Below are 22,304 nucleotides of genomic sequence, written 5' to 3'. Positions count from 1 at the left end.
TGGGGGTAAGGGTGGGCTTACGTCGAGTGGTTTTTCCAAGGGCTGGTGCAAGCTCGATGGGCCGAATGGGCTCCTTCTGTACTGTAAATTCTATGATCTCTTCAACTGCGATGTCATTGGTAAGCTACCAGTATATATCACATGAGATTTGATGACTCAGTACCACCAACAGTCTCTGCTCCGAGAAGAGTACCAACATCCATGAAGCAGAATGTCGTCAATGAGCTGCATCGGATGATGACATTGGGTTTCATAACTCCCATAGACAAGTCCACAGAATGGGGTTACAGCATTTGCAACTGCAATAAAGAAAGATGGCACGGTCAGGATATACATTGATCCAGTTCATTGAAGCAAGACGCTGCTCAAAACTCATCAGACTAGGAAAACAGTGGAGCAGATGATCGCAGATATGCATAACGTCAAGGTTTTCAGCAACCTGGATGTGAAATGCGGGTCCTAGCGATATCGGTAGATGAAGAATCTTCGAAACTCACAACATTCACGTTTCTGCGAGACAGATATCGCTTCCTCGTATGCCTTATGGGATCTCCACTGGCAGCGAGGTCATTTAGCGGTGCATGGAGCAATTCTTTGCAGGCCAACCCTGCAAAACCATTGTTGATTACTTCCTGGTCAGGGGTCGTACTATACAAGAACATGATGCATCTCTTTGTCTCATCCTCGACAGAATCACGACTATACAGTTGAAGCTTAGTCCTTTTAAATGCAGATTCAGGGTCAACCAGATTCCCTATGTGGAGCACTTACTCACAGTCCATAGCATGAAGACTATCCAGATGACTATACGGCAGATGGTCATCCGCGTGGACAACTTTGCAGCACTTACCTGCTATGACAAATTATCTTTCTAAGTTCATTCCTTGTTACAGTGGAGTCACTAGACCTGGGGGAGTCAGCTCCTCTACCAAGATGTTGTATGGTGGTGTCAGGAGCGCCACACAGCAGCCTTTAACAGACTCAAACAGGCACTCTCAATGCAATATTTTGATGTTCGAATACCCGCACTAATATCAACTGATGCCTCCCAGCACGGACCTGCTGCAGTCTGCATCCAAAATGGCAGACCACTTTGCATCAAGGGCCCTCACTGATACTGAGATTCGTTCTGCCCGGATTGGAAAGGAACCCCTAGCTCTAGTCAGGTCCTGCACTGTCGAAACTGATCACTTATAACTATCTTGAAAAAGCGTCTACAAAATGCATCTGCACGACTCCAGTACATGATTGGGGACAATGGGATCAAAGGCTATGGGAGAATGCAGGATTAGGCTATTTAGTTGGATGATCAGCCATGATCGTTATGAATGGCGGAGCAGGCTCGAAGGGCCAAAAGGCCTCTTCCTGCTCCTATCTTCTATGTATGTATCTATGATGCTAAAGCTACAATGCTACAATCTCAGCATCGCCTATAAATGTGATAAAGAGCACTACTTGGCTGATGCCTTTTCTAGAGCCTTCCTACCCACTATAGACTTGACAGATCGTGAGGAAGACATAGATACCATGACAATCAAGGTGCTGTCCTCTTGTAGAATCCAGGAAATCAAAGATGCCTTACAGGCAGATATCACATGGAGACAACTGGACAACATCATCATGAGCAGCTGGCCTGAGCCCTCAAGGGAGTTTCTCCATTAGCTCGGCATATTCTTTGCCATCAGAGATGAACTGACCATAAAGGACTGAATGTCACTGCATGGCCAGCGATTCACCATTCCTACTTCTCTACAGAGGTACTAAACCTAGCAACCTCACCTGGGCCACCGAGATGAAAGAAGCAAGATAAAAGGATGAGGAATCACTGTGCTAGCCCTCCATGTATGGTGACATGGGGAGGGAAGTCTCCAGATGTGCACGATGCAGCTCAAGCAGCTTTAAAAAAACACTGCATTTACATAAGATCCCAGACCTCTCACGGTCATTCACTGCAGCTGACATTTTCAAACAGAATGGAATGGTAAACAGCATTTGGTCTTAGTCGACTCGGATTCCAGGTGGCTTGTAGACCAAGTGGTCATTGAAAGACGCAGTTGCTTTTCAGGTCACGCAATGGAAATGCGGGAATTCTCCCTGGAGTGCGGGCCGAGTACAAGCATGTAAGAACTACTCAGACTAGTGAATAAATTATTGTTTGTTTTAATTCCTTGGTGGCCAGTCTTTGGAACATAACACTTCTACGCTTGCATTCCGATTTCCAACATTCACAGTAATTTGATTCTGTAATGTTTGCACTGGTTTAAAAATGTATTAAACGAGAAACAGGCCCCACCCAAAAACAAACATGTCTCCAGGATGAATTAATCATCACTGCGAGTTTTTGCTAAATGCACCCATTTTTACTGAACCAAAATTGAAATATTTTATTCTTACTCTAAGGTAGTGAAAGAGATATGTTACTAACTGTTCTTTATTTATCCAGTGAAAATGATGTATCACAAGCCCATATGTTAGGCGAGATAGAACCCAGGAAGTTTCCACTTTGAATATCACTCCCCTTTTCATCCTAGATGTCAATATGAAGCTGCTACGTACTGCAGGGTTTTTCAAACTGTGAGTCTCAACCGGGTCGCAGGCGGGTGTCGGGAGGGTCATGGAGCGATCGGTCAGAGCATTCCCGATTGTGGGATAAGCGCCTATAATAGCTGCAATCGTCTTTTAAATGCCGGTCACAACCGGGTTTTAAATGCAAACTATACAGTTTTCCCGACAGAAGTGGTAACAGAGACCAGGTTACGCAGTTGACACATATACTGTGATGTCACACGCCCTACAGGGCTGTGCTTTTGGCACAAAATCATGAAGAGAATCCTCCATTTTCTAGCTGCAAGCAAGCAAGGCAACAAGACTATGAAGAACTGAAGGTGGATTGTTTTGTTATAAGGAAGAGAGGACCAGAGACACAAACAGGCCAGAATCTCATAACTGAATCTGCTGGAAGAGAGCTGCCCTGGAAAGTCCAGGGCAGGACAAAGCAGTGCTAATGTGAGCTGCATTCAAAGCACCAGGGCCTCTGGTGAACAACCTACTAAGAAGAAACCGAAATCGGGAACAAAGCAGTGTAAGATGATTTCTTGAGACATGGCTTTGTTAATTGCGCCAATGCAAATCTGGATGCAAAGCCAGATTTATATGCAGGGAGGTACTGACAAATGGTAGTTTAAAACCCTCAAAACTTCAAAGGCATTTGAAGACTAAGCATGGTGAGTTCGAGGACAAACCTCTTGATTTTTTCAAAGGATGCAGCAAAAATTAAATTGTCAGCTGAAGTCTTTAGCAGAAAAGTAACACTGAATGACAAAGCAAGTGAGATCATGAGGACCAAACCACCTCACCTGTCAAATTAAAGTTAAGTGAAAATGGTGTGTCATGGAGGTCGGCTGCCATGTGGCCTGAAGGTCACCAAGTTGTAAATGTGGGTCCCGGGAAAAAAATTTGAAAAACACTGATGTATTGTATAGTCCCTTGCCATATTCATGGCATATTACTGATCACTTGTTAAAAATTAAAGGATTAAATATTTCAAAATACTTGTGTTCATATCACCATTCATTTTTCTACTTGGGCAAGAATGTCACGGAATGGAATATTTTTCATCCATAGTTTGCAAATGAAGGACTGTTCTGCCTTGCAGTCTGATGTTTCTGCTTGGTTACACAATCAGTTAAATCAGCACAAATGAGTGTGGAATTTTAAGTGCAAATTATGTCTAATGCAAATCAAATATCCACAATGTTTTAAATCAAAACAAAAGGTGTTGGAAGTACTCAGTGGGTCAGGCAGCATATTTGCAGAGAAACAGTTAACATTTCAGATTAAGACAATCTTTCATCAGAATTTTATCAGAGTTCGGATGAAAGGTCATCTCAATGTAAAACACTGGGTGTAATTTAATGGCCTTATCGCTGCCCACTTTGTGTCAAGACCGTGGTCATTGAATCTTGCAAAAGGCCTGTCGTGAGATTTGGGACGCTCAAAATGTCTCGCCAGATCTAACGGAGTCTCGTTGTTTGTGATCCAGATCAGCATATTGAGATACATAGATATATAGAACATACAGTGCAGAAGGAGGCCATTCGGCCCATCGAATCTGCACCGACCCACCTAAGCCCTCACTTCCACCCTATCCCCATAACCCAATAACCCCTCCTAACCTTTTGGACACTAAGGGCAATTTAGCATGGCCAATTCACCTAACCTGCACGTCTTTGGGCTGTGGGGGGAAACCGGAGCACCAAGAGGAAACCCACGCAGACATAGAACATAGAACATAGAACAGTACAGCACAGAACAGGCCCTTCGGCCCTCGATGTTGTGCCGAGCAATGATCACCCTACTTAAACCCACGTAACCTGTATACCCGTAACCCAACAATCCCCCCATTAACCTTACACTACGGGCAATTTAGCATGGCCAATCCACCTAACCCGCACATCTTTGGACTGTGGGAGGAAACCGGAGCACCCGGAGGAAACCCACGCACACACGGGGAGGACGTGCAGACTCCACACAGACAGTGACCCAGCGGGGAATCGAACCTGGGACCCTGGTGCTGTGAAGCCACAGTGCTAGCCAAGTGTGCTACCGTGCTGCCCCATTTTAATTAATTTTTAAAAGTTCAATGGAAATGGAGTCCTCCACTCAAAAGCACTGCAGAATATGCAAAGATCTCCCATTTCAGAAAGAATTCGCTCACTGACTCCATGTTCGCATTAATTAGAAAGAAAACATCTGCCCAACTGTTGGTTGAGATATTCTGCTGCTATGCAATTCTACTAACCAAAAATATGTGAACATGAGGCCAGTAAACATGTGTCATTATACAATGACATTCTGGGTTCATGTTTTATTGAAGACTATTTCATTATTAATAAATATATATACATGGTTATAATAATGATACTTATTAGTGTCACAAGTAGGCTTACATTAACACTGCAATAAAGTTACTGTGAAAATCCCCTAGTCGCCACACTACGGCACCTGTTCAGGTATGCCGAGGGAGAATTTAGAATGTCCAATTCACCTAACAAGCATGTCTTTCGGGACTTATGGGAAGAAACTGGAAAACCCGGAGGAAACCACAGACACATGGGTACAATGTGCAGAGTCTGCACAGACATTGACTTCAGGAAGCTCAGCACGACACCCCCCCCCCCCCCCCCAACCCCCCCCCCCCCCTTTCCCCGTCTGCATCAATGGCTCCGAAGTGGAGATGGTTGATAACTTTAAATTCCTGGGGTCACTATCACCAACGGTCTGTCCTGGTCCACTCACGTTGATGCAACAGTTAAGAAAGCCCAACAGCGTCTCTACTTCCTATGGAAGCTAAAGAAATTTGGCATATCTGCAAAATCATGGTTGGCAATCAGTAGTTAGTGGTGTCCCTCAGAGATCAGTGTTGGGCCCACAGTTGTTCACAATTTACATAGATGATTTGGAGTTGGGGACCAAGTGCAATGTGTCCAAGTTTGTAGACGGCACTAAGGTGAGTGGTAAAGCAAAAAGTGCAGAGGATACTGGAAGTCTGCAGAGAGATTTGGATAGCTTAAGTGAATGGGCTAGGGTCTGGCAGATGCAATACAATGTTGACAAATGTGAGGTTATCCATTTTGGTAGGAATAACAGCAAAAGGAATTATTATTTAAATGATAAAATATTAAAACATGCTGCTGTGCAGAGGGACCTGGGTGTCCTAGTGCATGAGTCGCAAAACGTTGGTTTACAGGTGCAACAGGTGATTAAGAAGGTGAATCGAGTTTTGTATTTCATTGCTAGAGGGATGGAGTTTAAGACTATATAAGGTGTTAGTGGGGCTACAACTGGAGTATTGGGTTCAGTTTTGGTCTCCTTACCTGAGGAAGGACGTACTAGAGGTTCTGCAGAAGAGATTTACTAGGTTAATCCCAGATTTGAGGGGGTTGGATTACGAGGAGAGGCTGAGTAGACTGGGACTGTACTCATTGGAAATTAGAAGGATGTGGGGGATCTTATAGAAACATAAAATTATGAAGGGAATTGGTAGGATAGATGCGTGGAGGTTGTTTCCACTGGCGGATGAAAGGAGAACTAGGGGGCATAGCCTCAAAATAAGGGCAAGTAGATTTAGGACTGAGCTTAGGAGGAACTTCTTCACCCAAAGGGTTGTGAATCTATGGAATTCCCTGCCCAGTGAAGCAGTTGAGGCTCCTTCATTAAATGTTTTCAAGGTAAGGGTAGATCATTTTTTGAAGAATATAGGAATAAAGGGTTATGGTGTTCCGGTGGGAAAGTGGAGCCGAGTCCACAAAAATTCAGGCATGATCTCATTGAATGGCGGAGCAAGCTCGAAGGGCCAGATGGCCTACTCCTGCTCCTACCTTTTATGTTCTTATGTTCTGTTATCTTGGGCCAGCTGTGGCTCAGCTAGTAACATACGCATCTCTGAAACAGAAATGGATGTTCAAGTCTGACTCCAGAGGCTGAAGCACATAATTTAGGCTGACACTTTATTTGTTCTGGGGGTGTGGGTGTCACTGGCAGGGCCAGCATTTATTGCCCATCCTTCACTGCCGTTGAATTGAGTAGTTTGCTAGGTCATTTCAGCGGGCATTGCTGTGAGTCTGGATTTGCATGCTGGCCAGACCAGGTAAGGATAGCAGATTTCCTTCCCTGAAGGACATTTGTGAGCCAAATGTTTTTTTAGACAATCAACCATTGTTTCATGGTCACAGTAAGACTTTTCATAGAATAGATTTCATAGAATCCCTACAGTGCAGAAGGAGGACATTCAGCCCATCAAGTCTGCACCGACCCTCTGAAAGAGTATTCCACCCAAGCCCACTTCCCCATCCTATTCTTATAACCCCTTAACCTAACCTGCACATCCCTGGACACTAAGGGACAATTTAGCCTGGCCAATTCACCTAACCTGCACATCTTTGGGCTGTGGGAGGAAACTGGAGCACCCGGAGGAAACCCATTCAGACACCGGGAGAAAGTGCAAACTCCACACAGTCACCCAAAGTGGGAATTGAACCCGGGTCCTTGGTGCTGTGAGGCAACAGTGTTAACTACTGTGCCACCATGCAGCTTTTAATTCCAGACTTTTAAATTAAATTCAAATTTCACCATCTGCCGTGGTGTGATTCAAACCCGGGACATTAGCCTGTTTTTTAAAATAATTAATCCAGTCATAATACCACGTTGCCACCTCTCCAGTGCAGTATTAAGCAATTACTGCATTGCCAGATGTTGACGTCTTTCAGATGAGACAATGAGCCAAGGTCTCATCTGCCCTCTCAGGTAGAAGTAAAAGATCTCAAGACAATACATTGAAGAGCAGCTGCAGAACTCGGTCAATATTTTATCCCCAGCAGCATAACTGAAACAGATTTTCTGATCATTATCACTTTGCTGCCTTGCTATGCACAAATTGCCTTCCACATTTTCTACGTTACACCCAAGACTTCACTTAAAAAGTATTTAATTGGTTGTAAATAGTGTTGCGACATGCTAAGGTCATGGAAAGCACTGCAGAAATGCAAGATTTATTTCATGGAATTCTGTGTTTGAAATGTCTTAAAAGCAGTCCTATCACTCATTTGAACTTGGCTTCTTAAATACCATAATTCCTTGCTCTCAGAGCTCCCAAGAAAGTTTGCAGTGTAATAATTATTTTTTATAGTTCCTCTCTTTGCAACTAATTCTTTTTGAAGTCTTCAATTATCTTTAGCTTTCCAGTGAATTGGCAAGTATTATTTGGCTATCATAAATTCCACAGAAACTTACTGTAGCAGCCATATAAATACTATGGCTACAAGAGCAGGTCAAAAGCTGGGAATTCTGTGGCAAATAATTCCCTTCCTGACTTCCCAAACCTGCCACCAAGTACAAGGTACAAGTCAAGAGTGTGGGGGGTTAATTAATGGTGGGACCTGTTGGGGAGGGAGATGGTATTTGCACTATGTTTATATTCTCATGTACATTGTTTATATTGCTGCTATTACATTGCCAAAAAAATACCTCAATAAAATGTTTATTCAAAAAAAAGTCGAGAGTTTAATGGACTTGCTTGGATGAGCATAGTTCCAGCAGCACTCAAAAAACCTCACACCATTCAAGGCAAAGCAGCCTACTTGATCAGCACCCCATCATCTAAACATTCACTTCTCCCACCATCAGTGTACAGTGGCAACAATGTGTACCATTGCTATATATTGTTGGTTCCTGAATCACTGATAGCAATGACTTTCAATGAAGAGTAGTTTATTCACTAACTTAGCAGCTACTTCAACACTTGTGCTCTGCCGGACTCCCACCTTGTGACCTCTTTTGTAGCTGTGCCATTATGTTCTCATATGACCACTCAGCCTTCTTATTCACCGTTTAGTTGGAACACCAATGGCGTGAGATATGAAGTGTGTGCAATAGGAGACTATGTACAGACCATTGTGTAACACACAATTTAAACAAGCGAATAATGTCTAGCTATTTACATATAGGATGAAGCACAGATTGAGCTGTAGCAGCTGGTGCGTAGCCCATTGTGTCTCCTCCTCCCCCACTTTTTGTTGTATGAAATTGAAATTCGAAAGTATTTTACGCAGAGGGTGGTGGGTGCCTGGAACGCTTTACCAGCGTAGGTGGTAGAGGCGGGCACGATGGCATCATTTAAGAGGCATCTAAACAGGTATATGAAGGGGCGGGAACAGAGGGAAGTAGACCTTGGAAAATAGGAGACAGGTTTAGATAAAGGATCTGGATCGGCGCAGGCTGGGAGGGCCGAAGGGCCTGTTCCTGTGCTGTAATTTTCTTTGTTCTTTGTTCTTTGAAAGCTAGATCTAGGCTTGGAAGTAACAAAGCCCTGGAACCTAGTATTCGGTTTGCTCAGGGGCCCTGAGCATGTGGTTACGCTGGTTGGTGGTGTTGTAGCCTTTCTTTGGTTGGTGTTCTTAATGTGGGCGACTCAGAACATTCCGTCAGCATGTTCTGTGGGTGCAGGGTTTGCTATGTTGGCCTTTGGAGTAGTCTGCATTTCCACTGGTGTAGGGGTCTGCGTCTTGGGCCTGATGACTGAAGTGCTGTGTCATCCATCAGTGCTGCTTCTGATACCTGTTGAATTTGCTGGCGATTGCATACATAGTTGGCACCATCTGAGTCTACCATGTAACCGTTCAGTTGCAGTACCACCGCCAAATGGTCATAACCATGTGCGTTCTGGGTCCTGACCGTTTGACCAGATGTTAGAGGGTTGAGTCTGTGGTATCACAATGCTAGTTTTGCTTCTCAATCTGAGTTGCAAGAGAGCATCATTCACATTGGTTTCAAGTTTGGGCTGCAGCAGAGCCTCAGCAGGTACTATGGCCCTGGTCCACCTGGAAACGAGTCGTTGTGCTGACAAGGGCAGGCCCTGGCATGTTGGATTTCGCAGGCTGAGAAGTGCAGTCCTGATGAGTAGCCTATGTGATTCCTTGCACATTTCTCAAGAAGATGCTTGACTAAGCAAACCACCCAGTCCACCAGACCGTTAAACTATGGAGAGGGCTGCTCGTGATACTTTCAAAGTCTCATGTGTGCAAAATTCCATGAAGATGAATTGGCAAGCATTGTCTGTCATCAGTCTCTGTGTGATGCCTTGTGTGGGGAGGTGTCTCTTGAGTTTGATGATGACTGTGGTACATATCATCATCGGCAGGTAGTTGAGTTCAAACCACCCGGTATGCAAATCAATGAAGGCTAAATATTGTTTACCATTCCATTCAAAGATATAAGCTGCTGTGAACAACCATAGGAAGTCCAGGCCTCATGTAAATATAGTGGTTCTTTTTCTTGATCTGGCTTGAGTCCATTGTATGGTACATATCTGGAAACTTACCTTTCCTTGTCTGCATACCCTCACTTTCACCCAACAATGTCGCAGGCTTCGATCTCCCGGATAATAAAATGGGAGAAGGACCCAGAACAAACAAAGAACAAAGAAAAGTACAGCACAGGAACAGGCCCTTCGGCCCTACAAGCCTCCGCCGACCATCTTGCCCGTCTAAAATAAAATCTCTACACTTCTGGGGTCCATATCCTTCTATTCCCATCCTATTCACGTATTTGTCAAGATGCCCCTTAAACGTCACCATCGTCCCTGCTTCCACCACCTCCACCGGCAGCGAGTTCCAGGCACCCACTACCCTCCGTGTAAAAAACTTGCCTTGCACATCTCCTCTAAACCTTGCCCCTCGCACCTTAAACCTATGCCCCCTAATAATTGACCCCTCTACCCTGGGAAAAAGTCTCTGACTATCCACTCTGTCTATGCCCCTGATAATTTTGTAGACCTCTATCAGGTCGCCCCTCAACCTTCTTCGTTCCAGTGAGAACAAACCAAGTTTCTTCAACCTCTCCTCATAGCTAATGCCCTCCATACCAGGCAACATCCTGGTAAATCTCTTCTGCACCCTCTCTAAAGCCTCCACATCCTTCTGGTAGTGTGGCGACCAGAATTGAACACGATACTCCAAGTGTGGCCTAACTAAGGTTCTATACAGCTGCAACATGACTTGCCAATTTTTATACTCAATGATCGGGCCAATGAAGGCAGGCATGCCGCATGCCTTCTTGACTACCTTCTCCACTTGTGTTGCCCCTTTCAGTGACCTGTGGACCTGTACACCAAGATCTCTCTGACTGTCAATACTCTTGAGGGTTCTACCATTCACTGTATATTCCCTACCTGCATTAGACCTCCCAAAATGCATCACCTCACATTTGTCCGAATTAAACTCCATCTGCCATCTCGCCACCCAGGTCTCCAAACAATCTCAATCCTGCTGTATCCTCATGACAGTCCTCATCGCTCTACGCAATTCCACCAACCTTTGTGTCGTCCGCAAACTTACTAATCAGACCAGTTACATTTTCCTCCAAATCATTTATATATACTACGAACAGCAAAAGTCCCAGCACTGAACCCTGCGGAACACACGCTAGTAACAGCCCTCCAATCAAAAAAGCACCCTTCAATTGCTACTGTCTGCTTTCTATGACCTAGCCAGTTCTGTATCCATCTTGCCAGCTCACCTCTGATTCCGTGTGACTTCACCTTTTGCACCAGTCTGCCATGAGGGACCTTGTCCATATAGACAACATCCACTGCCCTACCTGCATCAATCATCTTTGTGACCTCCTCGAAAAACTCTATCAAATTAGTGAGACATGGCCTCCCCTTCACAAAACCGTGCTGCCTCTCGCTAATACGACCCCTTGCTTCCAAATGGGAGTAGATCCTGTCTCGAAGAATTCTCTCCAGTAATTTCCCTACCACTGACATAAGGCTCACTGGCCTGTAGTTCCCTGGATTATCCTTGCTACCCTTCTTAAACAAAGGAACAACATTGGCTATTCTCCAGTCCTCCAGGACATCCTGAAGACAGTGAAGATCCAAAGATTTCTGTCAAACCTCAGCAATTTCCTCTCTTGCCTCCTTCAGTATTCTGTGGTAGATCCCATCAGGCTCTGGGGACTTATCCACCTTAATATTTTTCAAGACGCCCAACACTTCGTCTTTTTGGATCTCAATGTGGCCCAGGCTATCTACACACCCTTCGCCAGACTCAACATCTGCCAATTCCATCTCTTTGGTGAATACTGATGCAAAGTATTGATTTAGTACCTCGCCCATTTCCTCTGGTTCCACACATAGATTCCCTCCCCTATCCTTCAGTGGGCCAACCCTTTCCCTGGCTACCCTCTTGCTTTTTATGTACGTTGAAAAAGCCTTGGGATATTCCTTAACCCTATTTGCCAATGACTTTTCGTCACCCCTTTTAGCTCTCCTGACTCCTTGCTTAAGTTCCTTCCTACTTTCCTTATATTCCACACAGGCTTCATCTGTTCCCAGCCTTCTAGCCCTGACAAATGCCTCAGTTTTCTTTTTGATGAGTCCTACAAGATCCCTTGTTATTTGCAAAATTTGCCATATTTATCCTTCTTCCTCACAGCAACATGCCGGTCCTGAATTCCTTTCAACTGACATTTGAAAGCCTCCCACATGTCAGATGTCGATTTACCCTCAAATATCCGCCCCCAATCTATGTTCTTCAGTTCCCTCCTGATATTGTTATAATTAGCCTTCCCCCAATTTAGCACATTCACCTGAGGAACACTCTTATCCTTGTCCATCAGCACTTTAAAACTTACTGAATTGTGGTCACTGTTCCCGAAATGCTCCCCGACTGAAACTTCTACCACCTGGCCGGGCTTGTTCCCCAATACCAGGTCCAGTACAGCCCCTTCCCTCGTTGGACTATCTACATATTGTTTTAAGAAGCCCTCCTGGATGCTCCTTACAAACTCTGTCCCGTCCAAGCCCATAGCACTAAGTGAATCCCAGTCAATATTGGGGAAGTTAAAGTCTCCCATCACAACAACCCTGTTGCTTATACTCCTTTCCAAAATCTGTCTACCTATCTGCTTCTCTATCGCCTGCTGGCTGTTGGGTGGCCTGTAGTAAACCCCCAACATTGTGACTGCACCCTTCTTATTCCTGATCTCTACCCATAAAAGTCTCACTGCCCTCTGAGGTGTCCTCCCGCAGTACAGCTGTGATATTCTCCCTAACCAGTAGTGCAACTCCTCCGCCCCTTTTACCTCCCCTCTATCCCGCCTGAAACATCTAAATCCTGGAATGTTCAGCTGCCAATCCTGTCCTTCCCTCAACCAGGTCTCTGTAACAAGGCAGGTCATACAGGCCAGTCTCCCTTTTGAATGTAGACGCCAAACTGCTGGACAAGATTTTGGCCTCAAGAATAGAGGATTGTGTCCCAGCACTGATAGGGGAGGATCAGACGCGAGGCAGTTAACGGCTAACATTAGAAGGCTCTTGAATGTTATCATGATGCCCGACGAGGGTAGGGAGGTGGAGGTAGTGGTCCCTATGGATGCAGAGAAGGCCTTTGACTGCGTGGAGTGGGATTATCTGTGGGAGCTCCTGGGCCGCATTGGGTTTGGGCAGGGCTTTGTAGACCGGGCCTGGTTGCTGTACCAGGCACCGGTGGCGAGCACGTAGACAAACCGAGTGAGCTTGGATTACTTCAGACTGCACCGGGGTACGAGGCAGGGATGTCGACTCCCCACTATTGTTTACCTTGGCTATAGACCGTTGCCGCTGGGGCTGAGAGCATCAAGGGACTGTCAGGGGTTAGTCCCCGGGGTGGGGAGCACAGGGTCTCATTATATCCGGACTATCTACTCCTGTGTATCTCTCACCCATTGGGGGAATTGGAGAGATTATGCAGATAATAGGGAAATTTGGCCGGTTTTCGGGGTACAAATTCAATATAGGCAGGAGTGAGGTCTTTGTGATCCAGGCGAGGCGACAGGGGAGGAGATTGGGAGAGATGCCGTTTCAGGAGGTGGGAGGGAGTTTACGATACTTGGGAAATCAGGTGGCACGGGGATGGGAGCAGATACATAAATTAAATCTGGCCCGGTTGTTTGAGCAGATGAAGGACGACTTTCGGAGGTGGGATATGCTCCCGTTGTCACTGGCGGGGAAGGTACAGACCGTAAAAATGACGGTCTTCCTATTTTTATCCCAAAAGCCTTTATTAAGAGGGTCAATGCGTGATCTCTGGGTTCGTATGCGCGGGCAAAACCCCACAAGGGAGGTGATGTTGGAGCGAAGCCAGGGGGCGGGGGAGGGGAGGCCCTACTGAATTTTAGGAACTATTATTGGGAGGTAAATATAGCTATGATTAGGAAATGTGTCATGGTGGAGGGGTCGGTGTGGGAGCAGGTGTAGGGGCACTGGTAACGGCACCTCTGCCATTCTCGCTGGCTCGGTACTCCAGAAGCCCGGTGGTGGTGGCGGCTTTGAGGGTATGGGAGCATTAGTGGAAGCATGTGGGAGTGGAGGGAGCGTCGATGTTGGCTCCAATTTGTGGGAACCATCGGTTTGTGCTGGGGAGGCTAGATGGAGGGTTTCGGAGGTGGCAAAGAGCAGGGATTGAGCGGCGAGGGGAGCTGTTGTTGATGGGAGCTTTCCATGTTTGGATGATTTGGAGGTGTTTGAACTGCCAGGAGGGAATGGATTTTCGTTATCTGCAGGTGAGGGACTTTGTACGGCAGCAGATTTTGACCTTTCCGCTTCTACCGCCCCAGGGGATACAGGACAAGGTAGTTTCAAAAATGGTAGTTGGGGAGGGGAAGGTCTCAGAAATTTATAATGAGCTTATGGAGTGGGAGGGAATCAGGATAGGGGAGGTAAAACGGAAGTAGGAAGATGAGCTGGGTAAGGAGCGAGAGGCAGGTCTGTGGGAGGATGCTCTGAGCAGCGTCAACACGTCCTCATCATGCGCCAGGCTCAGCCTGTTACAATTTAAGTCCACCGGGCACACATGACGGTGGCCCCGATGAGCAGGTTTTTTGAAGTAATGGAGGACAGGTGTGGGCCGTGTGCGGAGGGCCCGCAAATCATGTCCACATATGTTTTGGGTATGTCCGAAGCTGAGGGGATTCTGGCAGGGATTTGTGGATGTCATGTCCACGGTGCAAAAAACAAGGATGCCGCTGAATCCAGAGATGGCGAATTTTGGAGTGTCGGAAGACCCGGGAGTCCAGGGGGCGAGAGAGGCTGATGTTTTGGCATTTGCCTCCCTGGTTGCCCAGAGACGGATCTTGTTGGCGTGGAGGAACTCGGAGCCCCCAAAACCAGGGGTTTGGGTTCATGACATGGTTGGGTTTCTCAGGCTTGAGAAAATCAAGTTTGTCCTAAGAGGATCGGCGTTAAGGTTCGTCAGGAGGTGGCAGCTCTTTATCGACTTCTTCGGGGGAAATTAAACTGTTAGCATATACGATAAGGGGAGTGGGGGTTAGGGAAGGAGGGGGATAGGGAGATAGTGTAGTTTAGTTTAGTCTAGGCGTGATCAGCGAGTAGTTGGGGAGGGACTGGGGAACTGTGTGAGCCATGTTGGCTGGGTATGGTTGTTGGTTAGGGGGGTGTTATTTTCTGAGTTATGTTTACATTTGAAATTGGTGTTATAAAATCACAAATGCCTTAATCAAATGTTCTTTTAAAAATAAGTCAATGTGATTGCTCTGTTTTAGCTTTTAAGTTCGACCCATAAGGTTTCATTTGAAGAGCCTTCTGGGATGCCATTCCTCCTTACTACTGTAATTGATTCCCTGATCAAAATTGCGACACCTCCTCCTCTTTTACCTCCTTGCCCTGCCTCGCCTAAAGATCCCATATCCTGGACTATTGAGCTGCTAATCCTGCCCCTCTCTCAATCATGTCTCAGTGGGCAGCACAGTAATATAGTGGTTAGCACTGTGGCTTCATAGCGCCAGGGTCCCAGGCTCCGGTTTCCTTCCACAGTCCAAAGACGTGCAGGTTAAGGTGGACTGGCCATGCTAAATTGCCCGTAGTGTCCAAAAAGGTTAGGAGGGGTTATTGGGTTAGGGTGATGGGGTGGAAGTGAGGGCTTAAGTGGTTCGGTGCAGACTCGATGGGCCGAATGACCTCCTTCTGCACTGTATGTTCTATATTCTATGCCAGCAATAACACCATACTGCCATTTTTAAATTTATGCCCTCAACTTACCTGTCTTGTTCGTCAGACTCCTTGCATTAAAATAAATACCATTCAATCTTGCTAAATTCCCATGTAACTTAACTGGTGTAGAACATCTATGTTTACTGACTCATTTACTGTATCTTCTCATTTTGGCTGTGCATCTCCCCTTGCTGAAACTTTTCTCAGGATCCCATCACCCTGCCAAATTGATTTAAACTCTCAACAACAGCACTAGCAATTCTCCCTGCAAGGACGTGGGCCCCATTTCGGATCAGGTGCAATCCATCTGCCTTGTACAGGTCCCAACGTCCCCAAAAATGGTTCAAATTTCTCAGAAATCTAAAGCCCACCCTCCTGTACAATCTCTCCAGACACATTCATCTGGACTAACCTCTCACTAGCAATTGCCACCAGACATAATCCAGAAATTACTACCTTCTGGGTCCCATTTTTAAAATCTACTTCCTAATTTCTGTTTGCAGGATCTTATCCCTTTTCTGCCTATATCGTTGGTACCAATGTGTACCATGATATTGGTTCTCCCTGCCCCTCTCAGGCTGCCATGTAGCCATTCAGTAACATCCCTGATCCTGGCACCAGGGAGGCAACATACCATCCTAGAGTCTCTTTTGCAATAGCAGAAAAATCTGTCTGTTCCCCTTACAATTGAATCCACTGCCACTTCCTTACCATTCTTCCTCCCCCTCCTCTTGTGCAGAAGACCCAAACATGGTGCCATGAAATTGGCTGCCCCTGCTTTCCCTGTACAAGTATCTTCGCAAACAGTATCCAAAATGGTATATCTGTTAGAAAGGGGGATGGCCACAGTAGACTCCTGCACTACATGCCTTCTCTACTCTGTCTGGTGGTCACCCATGCCCTTTCTGTCTGTTCAATCTTCACCTGCTGTGTGGCCACCTCACGGAACGTTCTATCCATGACTTGCTCAATATCACGCATGCTCCACAGTGAATCCACCCTCAGCTCCAGCTTCGAAATGTGGCTAGCCAGTAGCTGCAGTTGTACATACTTCCCACACAGGTGGTCAGTTGGGACAACTGAAGCTTACATGATTTGCCACAAAGCACAGGAGGAGCATATCACGGGTGTAAGCTCTCAAGACCCTCATTTATTCCCTTTTGTTAAGACTTTTTTTATTATTAATAAAAATAACAATCTTTATTATTGTCACAGTGAAAAGCCCCTAGTCGCCACACTCCGGTGCCTGCTCGGGCATACTGAGGGAGATTTCAGAATGTCCAACTCACCCAACAAGCATGTCTTTCTGGACATGGGGGAGGAAACGGGAGCGCCCGGAAGAAACCCACGCATACACAGCGAGAACGTGCAGACTCCGCACAGACAGTGACCCAAGCTGGGAATCGAACCTGGGACCCTGGCACTGTGGAGCAACAGTGCTAATCACTATGCTACCGTGCCGCTCATAAAGAATGCTATTAACTTACCTCCTTTACGCTAACTTTACTTCCCTTACCCAACTTTGTCTACTTATATTACTTTATTATAATGACCTTGACTGCCACTTATTTGTATTGTTTCTCACTTCATCCCTTCTTCCAAAAGAAAACACTTTTAAAAATCATGACTGCTTCTCTGCAACACTGACTGCGAGGACTGTTCCCAGACTGTTTCGTGATGCTGACTGCGAGGATACCATTCCCATGTTTCTGATAGCAGGAAAGGGCTGCCATGGTTTTGATCTGCAGCAAGTAGCAAAGCAATTCCATTTGTTGCATCTTATACCAAACAAAAAACAAACTGTTCTGTTGAGAGGGTGATGACCACTGCAGTTGGAGCAGGGTTCTTCTGTTTCCCACCTAAATGCAAATGCTTCTGTTTCCCACCTAATTTTCTGATTGTTTATTTAACATACAGATACTAACGCCTGCTTAGAACATTGAGATTTTACTCTCGCAGCAACTGTTTAAAGACTAAATCACCATGAATTCCACAAACTATTTGATCCCTCATTAGTTAATCAGTGAAAGTTCCAAATGCACATTTCATTGGCAATATTTTCAGGATGACTGTTAGGATTGTATTGATTTATCTGCACATTGGTTTGCTGAATTGAACGCGTGTCTATCTAGGATTATGTTTTTTACCAGGAGACAGATATTCTTGAACTTTTTAAGAATTATTGCAGGATCCCCTTTTTCCTTCTCTATCTGGAAAATAAACAAGTCAAATTTTTAACTACCTTGGAACCTGCTCAGTTTAGGACAGTATAAGCCTGTACCTTTTTCGACTTTCCAGGCAATTCAGCACTGCAGTAAATACACCATTCCTTCTGGAACTTTTCTGCAATGTTTTAATGAAGACGAGTGGATCGATGCAGCTAGGTCCTGCGCCATACTGCCAACCTCTGACACTACATACATGTTGTGGGTTCCTGAATCACTGACAGCAAAGACTTTCAACAAAGAGTAGATAATTCACTAGTTTAGCAGCAGTGCTCTGCCTGCGCTCCTGGGGATAACTCCCATGCTCCCGCCACATGATCTCTTTTGTAAGTGCGTCAAGTTCCCACGTGACCACTCGGTCTACACCATATACAAGATGCACTGCAACAACTTGCCAAGTTCTTTCAACAGTACCTTCTAAACATACAACCTCCACCAAGTGGACAAGGGCAGCAGACACATAAGAACACAACCATCTGCAAGTTCTCTTCTAAGTCACACATCATCCTGACTTATAGAATCATAGAATAGCTACAGGAGTATTCATGCTAGCTCTCAGCAAGAGCAATTCATCTAGTGCCGCTCCTCCACCAATTCCCTGTACCCCTGCTTATTTTCCTTTTCAAATAAAGTTCCTTCCACCTAAAACCTCACTTCCCAAGGGCACAATATGCTGGCCTTGCCAGCACACTTGCATCCCGAGATAAATAATAAAATAAAATAATGTACTGCAGAAGGCATAAAAAGCCCAAACATTCTTAAATAGATTTCAAAAATTATAAAATGCCAAGAAATGTTACTATCTGACGGCTTTATTGAAATATACTGCTTGGACTCTTTACAAGCACCATCACACACCCAGTGTCCTTTTGGCTCATCCAGATGTGTAAAAGAAGCATCCGACTTCCGGTGGTGGTGATGTGCTGAGCGGTTGCCGAAAGGGGGCTCTCCCTTGGGAACTTCAATTTTGGCGCTTTTAGCCAGTAAATCGGACACCAAAATATCAAAAAGATAATCCACCCTCACCCTAAACTAACAACCATCCAAGGAAATGCCCTCAAACCAGCCACAGAGCTGGATAAATATCGACGAGGTCGGCCATAGAAATCGTTTGGTCTCTTTCAAAGAAGCACTGGAAAGAACGGAACGGAGACTTGAGACCCAGGAAGCGACAGTGCTGGACCTGGAGAAAGCGGCCACTGACCAGAGCAATTGGACCGCCTCATTTGAGGCAGAACTGGCACCGAGGTCCCAGGTTCGATCCCGGCTCTGGGTCACTGTCCGTGTGGAGTTTGCACATTCTTCCCGTGTTTGCGTGGGTTTCGCCCCCCACAACCCAAAAATGTGCAAGCTAGGTGAATTGTCACACTAAATTGCCCCTTAATTGGAAAAAATGAATTGGGTACTCAAAAAAAAAAGTTGGTAACAACCCAGAGACTGCTCAAGGGGAAGGTGGACGATCAGGAGAACAGGTCTGACCGCCAGAAGAATTTCGGTCTACCTGAGGACACAGAGTGCAGAAACCTGACGGAGTGCATTGCACAGATGATCAGAAAGCTGATTAGAGGGGAAGGTTTCAACAAACCCCAGTGGTAGACCAGGCCCACAAGATGCTCCGGCAGCGGCCCAAATCAGGAGAACTACCGCGGGCAATAATAGCAAAATTCCATAAATTTCAGGACAAAGAGTGAGTACTGAACTGGGTGAGGAATACGCAATTGTGCAGATGTAAGGGACATACAATCCGCATCTACCAAGACATTGGGGCCAACCTGGCCAAGCGCCGGGCTGAGTTTAATGGGGAATTATTAAAAAGCAAGGTGCGGTTTGGAATGCTGTACCCAGCGAGACTCTGGGTAACCTATGGCAACAAAGAACATTATTTTAACACGGCAGAGGTCGCAAATAGGTTCATCCAGAAAACAGGCTGGGAAGACAGCAATAATGGGCATCTAAGAACTATTAATCATAATTTTTCTGGACTAAACACTTGTACGACCTGGGGTGGGGGTTGAACAAAGTATGCTGAGCAGAGGGAGCTTCTTCCAGGGGGTAGCCACCATACTGGCAAGTATCCAAGTTCACGAAAGTAAGAGGAGGGGGAGCCGTGGTGGAGCTCCTGATCGGAAGGTAGCGCCTGTCAGAAGGGGGGGGGGGGGGGGGGATGTAAAATAACAAACCTTGCGGAAGGGGGAGGTAAAGGGTAAAAGGGGGGTGACAACAGGAGCACAGGGAGAGTGAAGAGGGAATGGCAAGGGGAGAGGGGATAGAATGCTGGTTACAGCAGGTCACACATGGGGACGCTGGAACAAAGAAGAAAACGGTGGCTATTTTGGATGGCCCACTAACAAAGGGAAACCTAGGCGTGCAGGGGTACATCCATGTGGTAAGAATGACTTACCCCAAGGGGGTGGGAGGGTGGGGGGCGGGGGATCTGAAATCCCTTATCAGTATAGTTACCCGGAACATCAGGGAACTCAATGGCCCGGTGAAAAGATCCAGAGTCTCGCCCATCTAAAATACCTGAGTGCCTATATAGCTTTCCTCCAGGAGGCACATCTGAGGGAGAAGGACCAACTGAAGGTAAGAAAGAGCTGGATAGGACACACCTACCAAGCATGCTATGGTACGAGGTTGAGGTGGTGGGGCGGGGGGGGTGGGGGGGTGGCCATACTGTTTAATAAAAGGACGACCGTAACAGCGATGGATACTGTGACGGACCCAGGGAGGGGCAGGGAATGGTATGTAATGGTCAGCAGTGTCCTGGACGTGGCACTAGTGGTACTTGTGAAAATATACGCCCCTAACTGGCATATTTCATCAAAAAATCCATGACAGAAGTCCAAGACCTAGACTCCCACCAACTTATCATTGCGGTAGACTTCAACTAGGTGCAGGACAAGTCCAGGCCCAATCATAGAAACAATCAGCGATGGCAAAGGAACTGAACACCTTTATGAAGCAGATGGGGAGGTGAAATGATGGAGGTTCAGCCATCTGAGGGAGAGGGAGTTCTCCTTCTCCCAAGTTCACAAAGTATACTCCCATATCAACTTCTTTGTAGTGGGCAAATCAGTGCTTCCCAGGAGTATTAGGAGTGGAACACTCTGCAAGAGTAATCTCCGACCAGCACAACACAATGTAGATGTGAGGTTGGAGACTGGCTGAGCCCAGTGTCCCCATGGAGGCTGGACACGGTGCTCCTCGCCGACAAGGCGTTTTGCCATCGACGGGTATATATCCTGCAACTAGAAAAGGGAAGTCTCATTCTTCACATTCTGGAAGGCACTGAAGGCAGTGATAAGGCGAGGGAATAATAGCATACGGGCACTCAGGGACAGGAAGGAGAGGGCAGCTGGGAAACAGCTGATCGACTCCATATTGGAGGTGGATCGGCAATACTCCATGGCCCGACCATGGAAATATTTGCGAAGAAGAAACAGCTACAATTGGAATTTGACCTGCTCTCCACCAGGAAAGCAGAGTACCATCTCCGGTCGACACAGGGGACCTTTTATGAAGACAGAGACAAGGCCAGCCACCTACTGGCTCACCAGCTGAGAATGCAGGCAGCCACGAGGGAGATAGCGCAGGTGAAGGACAGGAATTGAAAGCTAGTCACAGCGCCAGATAAGATCAATGAGGCCTTTACGACCTTTTACCGGGAGCGGTACACCTCTGAGACCCCGGAGAGGGACTCAAAGAGGGGACGGTTTCTCGATGGGCTGGACATACCAGCTGTGGGAGAGGAACAGAAGCAGGGTACTGGAAGCACAACTAGAACTGGGGAAGTCATAGAGAGCACCAACTCCCTGCAGTCGGGGAAGGCACTGGGTCCAGACGGATTCCCGGTGGACTTTTATAAAAAGATCCATGGCAGCACTGGCCCCGCACCTGCGGGAGTTGTTCAATGACTCATTATTGAGAGAGACCCTGGCACCCACACTGGCACAGGCTTCGATACCACTGATCCCTAAAAAAGACTAAGACCCTATAGAGTGCAGGTCATACAGACCCATCTCACACCTAAACCTAAATACTGCCGCCAAAGTCCTGGCGAAAGCCCTGGCGAGGTGACTGGAGAGGTAATCGTGGAGGATCAGACAGGCTTTGTCAAGGGCAGACAATTAACGGTGAATATCAGAGGCCTGCTGAACTTGTTTATAACCCCACCCAAGGAGTAGACACCAGAAGTGATCATCTTCCTCGACCCAGAGAAGGCCTTCGAATGGAGGTACCTCATGGAGTTACTGGAAAGGTTTGGGTTTGGACCAGAATTCACTCATGGGTGAAACTACTGTACAGCACTCCCATGGCGAGCGTAGGGACAAACACCACCAGCTCTGAATACTTCCGGCTGCACAGAGGCGCGGGCGCCCTTTATCCCTGCTGCTATTCAGCTGGTTATCATTCTCAGATCAGCAAAGGGGTGGAGAGGCATCCAGAGGGGAGACAGGGAGCATAGAATCTCACTCAATGCGGATGGACTGCTCCTCTATGTCTTGCCAGCATGCACCTAGCCAGCATGAGAG

General features: G+C 46.4%; 1 protein-coding gene across 1 annotated transcript in view; it reads right to left on the bottom strand.

The window, feature by feature from the left end:
- Positions 1 to 22,304, bottom strand: part of LOC119973643 (voltage-dependent L-type calcium channel subunit alpha-1D-like) — an 863,992-nt gene that overhangs the window by 539,666 nt on the left and 302,022 nt on the right. The window lies entirely within an intron of this gene.

Source organism: Scyliorhinus canicula, chromosome 11 (assembly GCF_902713615.1).
Source record: "Scyliorhinus canicula chromosome 11, sScyCan1.1, whole genome shotgun sequence".
Lineage (NCBI taxonomy): Eukaryota > Metazoa > Chordata > Chondrichthyes > Carcharhiniformes > Scyliorhinidae > Scyliorhinus > Scyliorhinus canicula.
The sequence above is the reverse complement of the archived record's forward strand: the minus strand, read 5'-3'. Positions and strand labels throughout refer to the sequence as shown.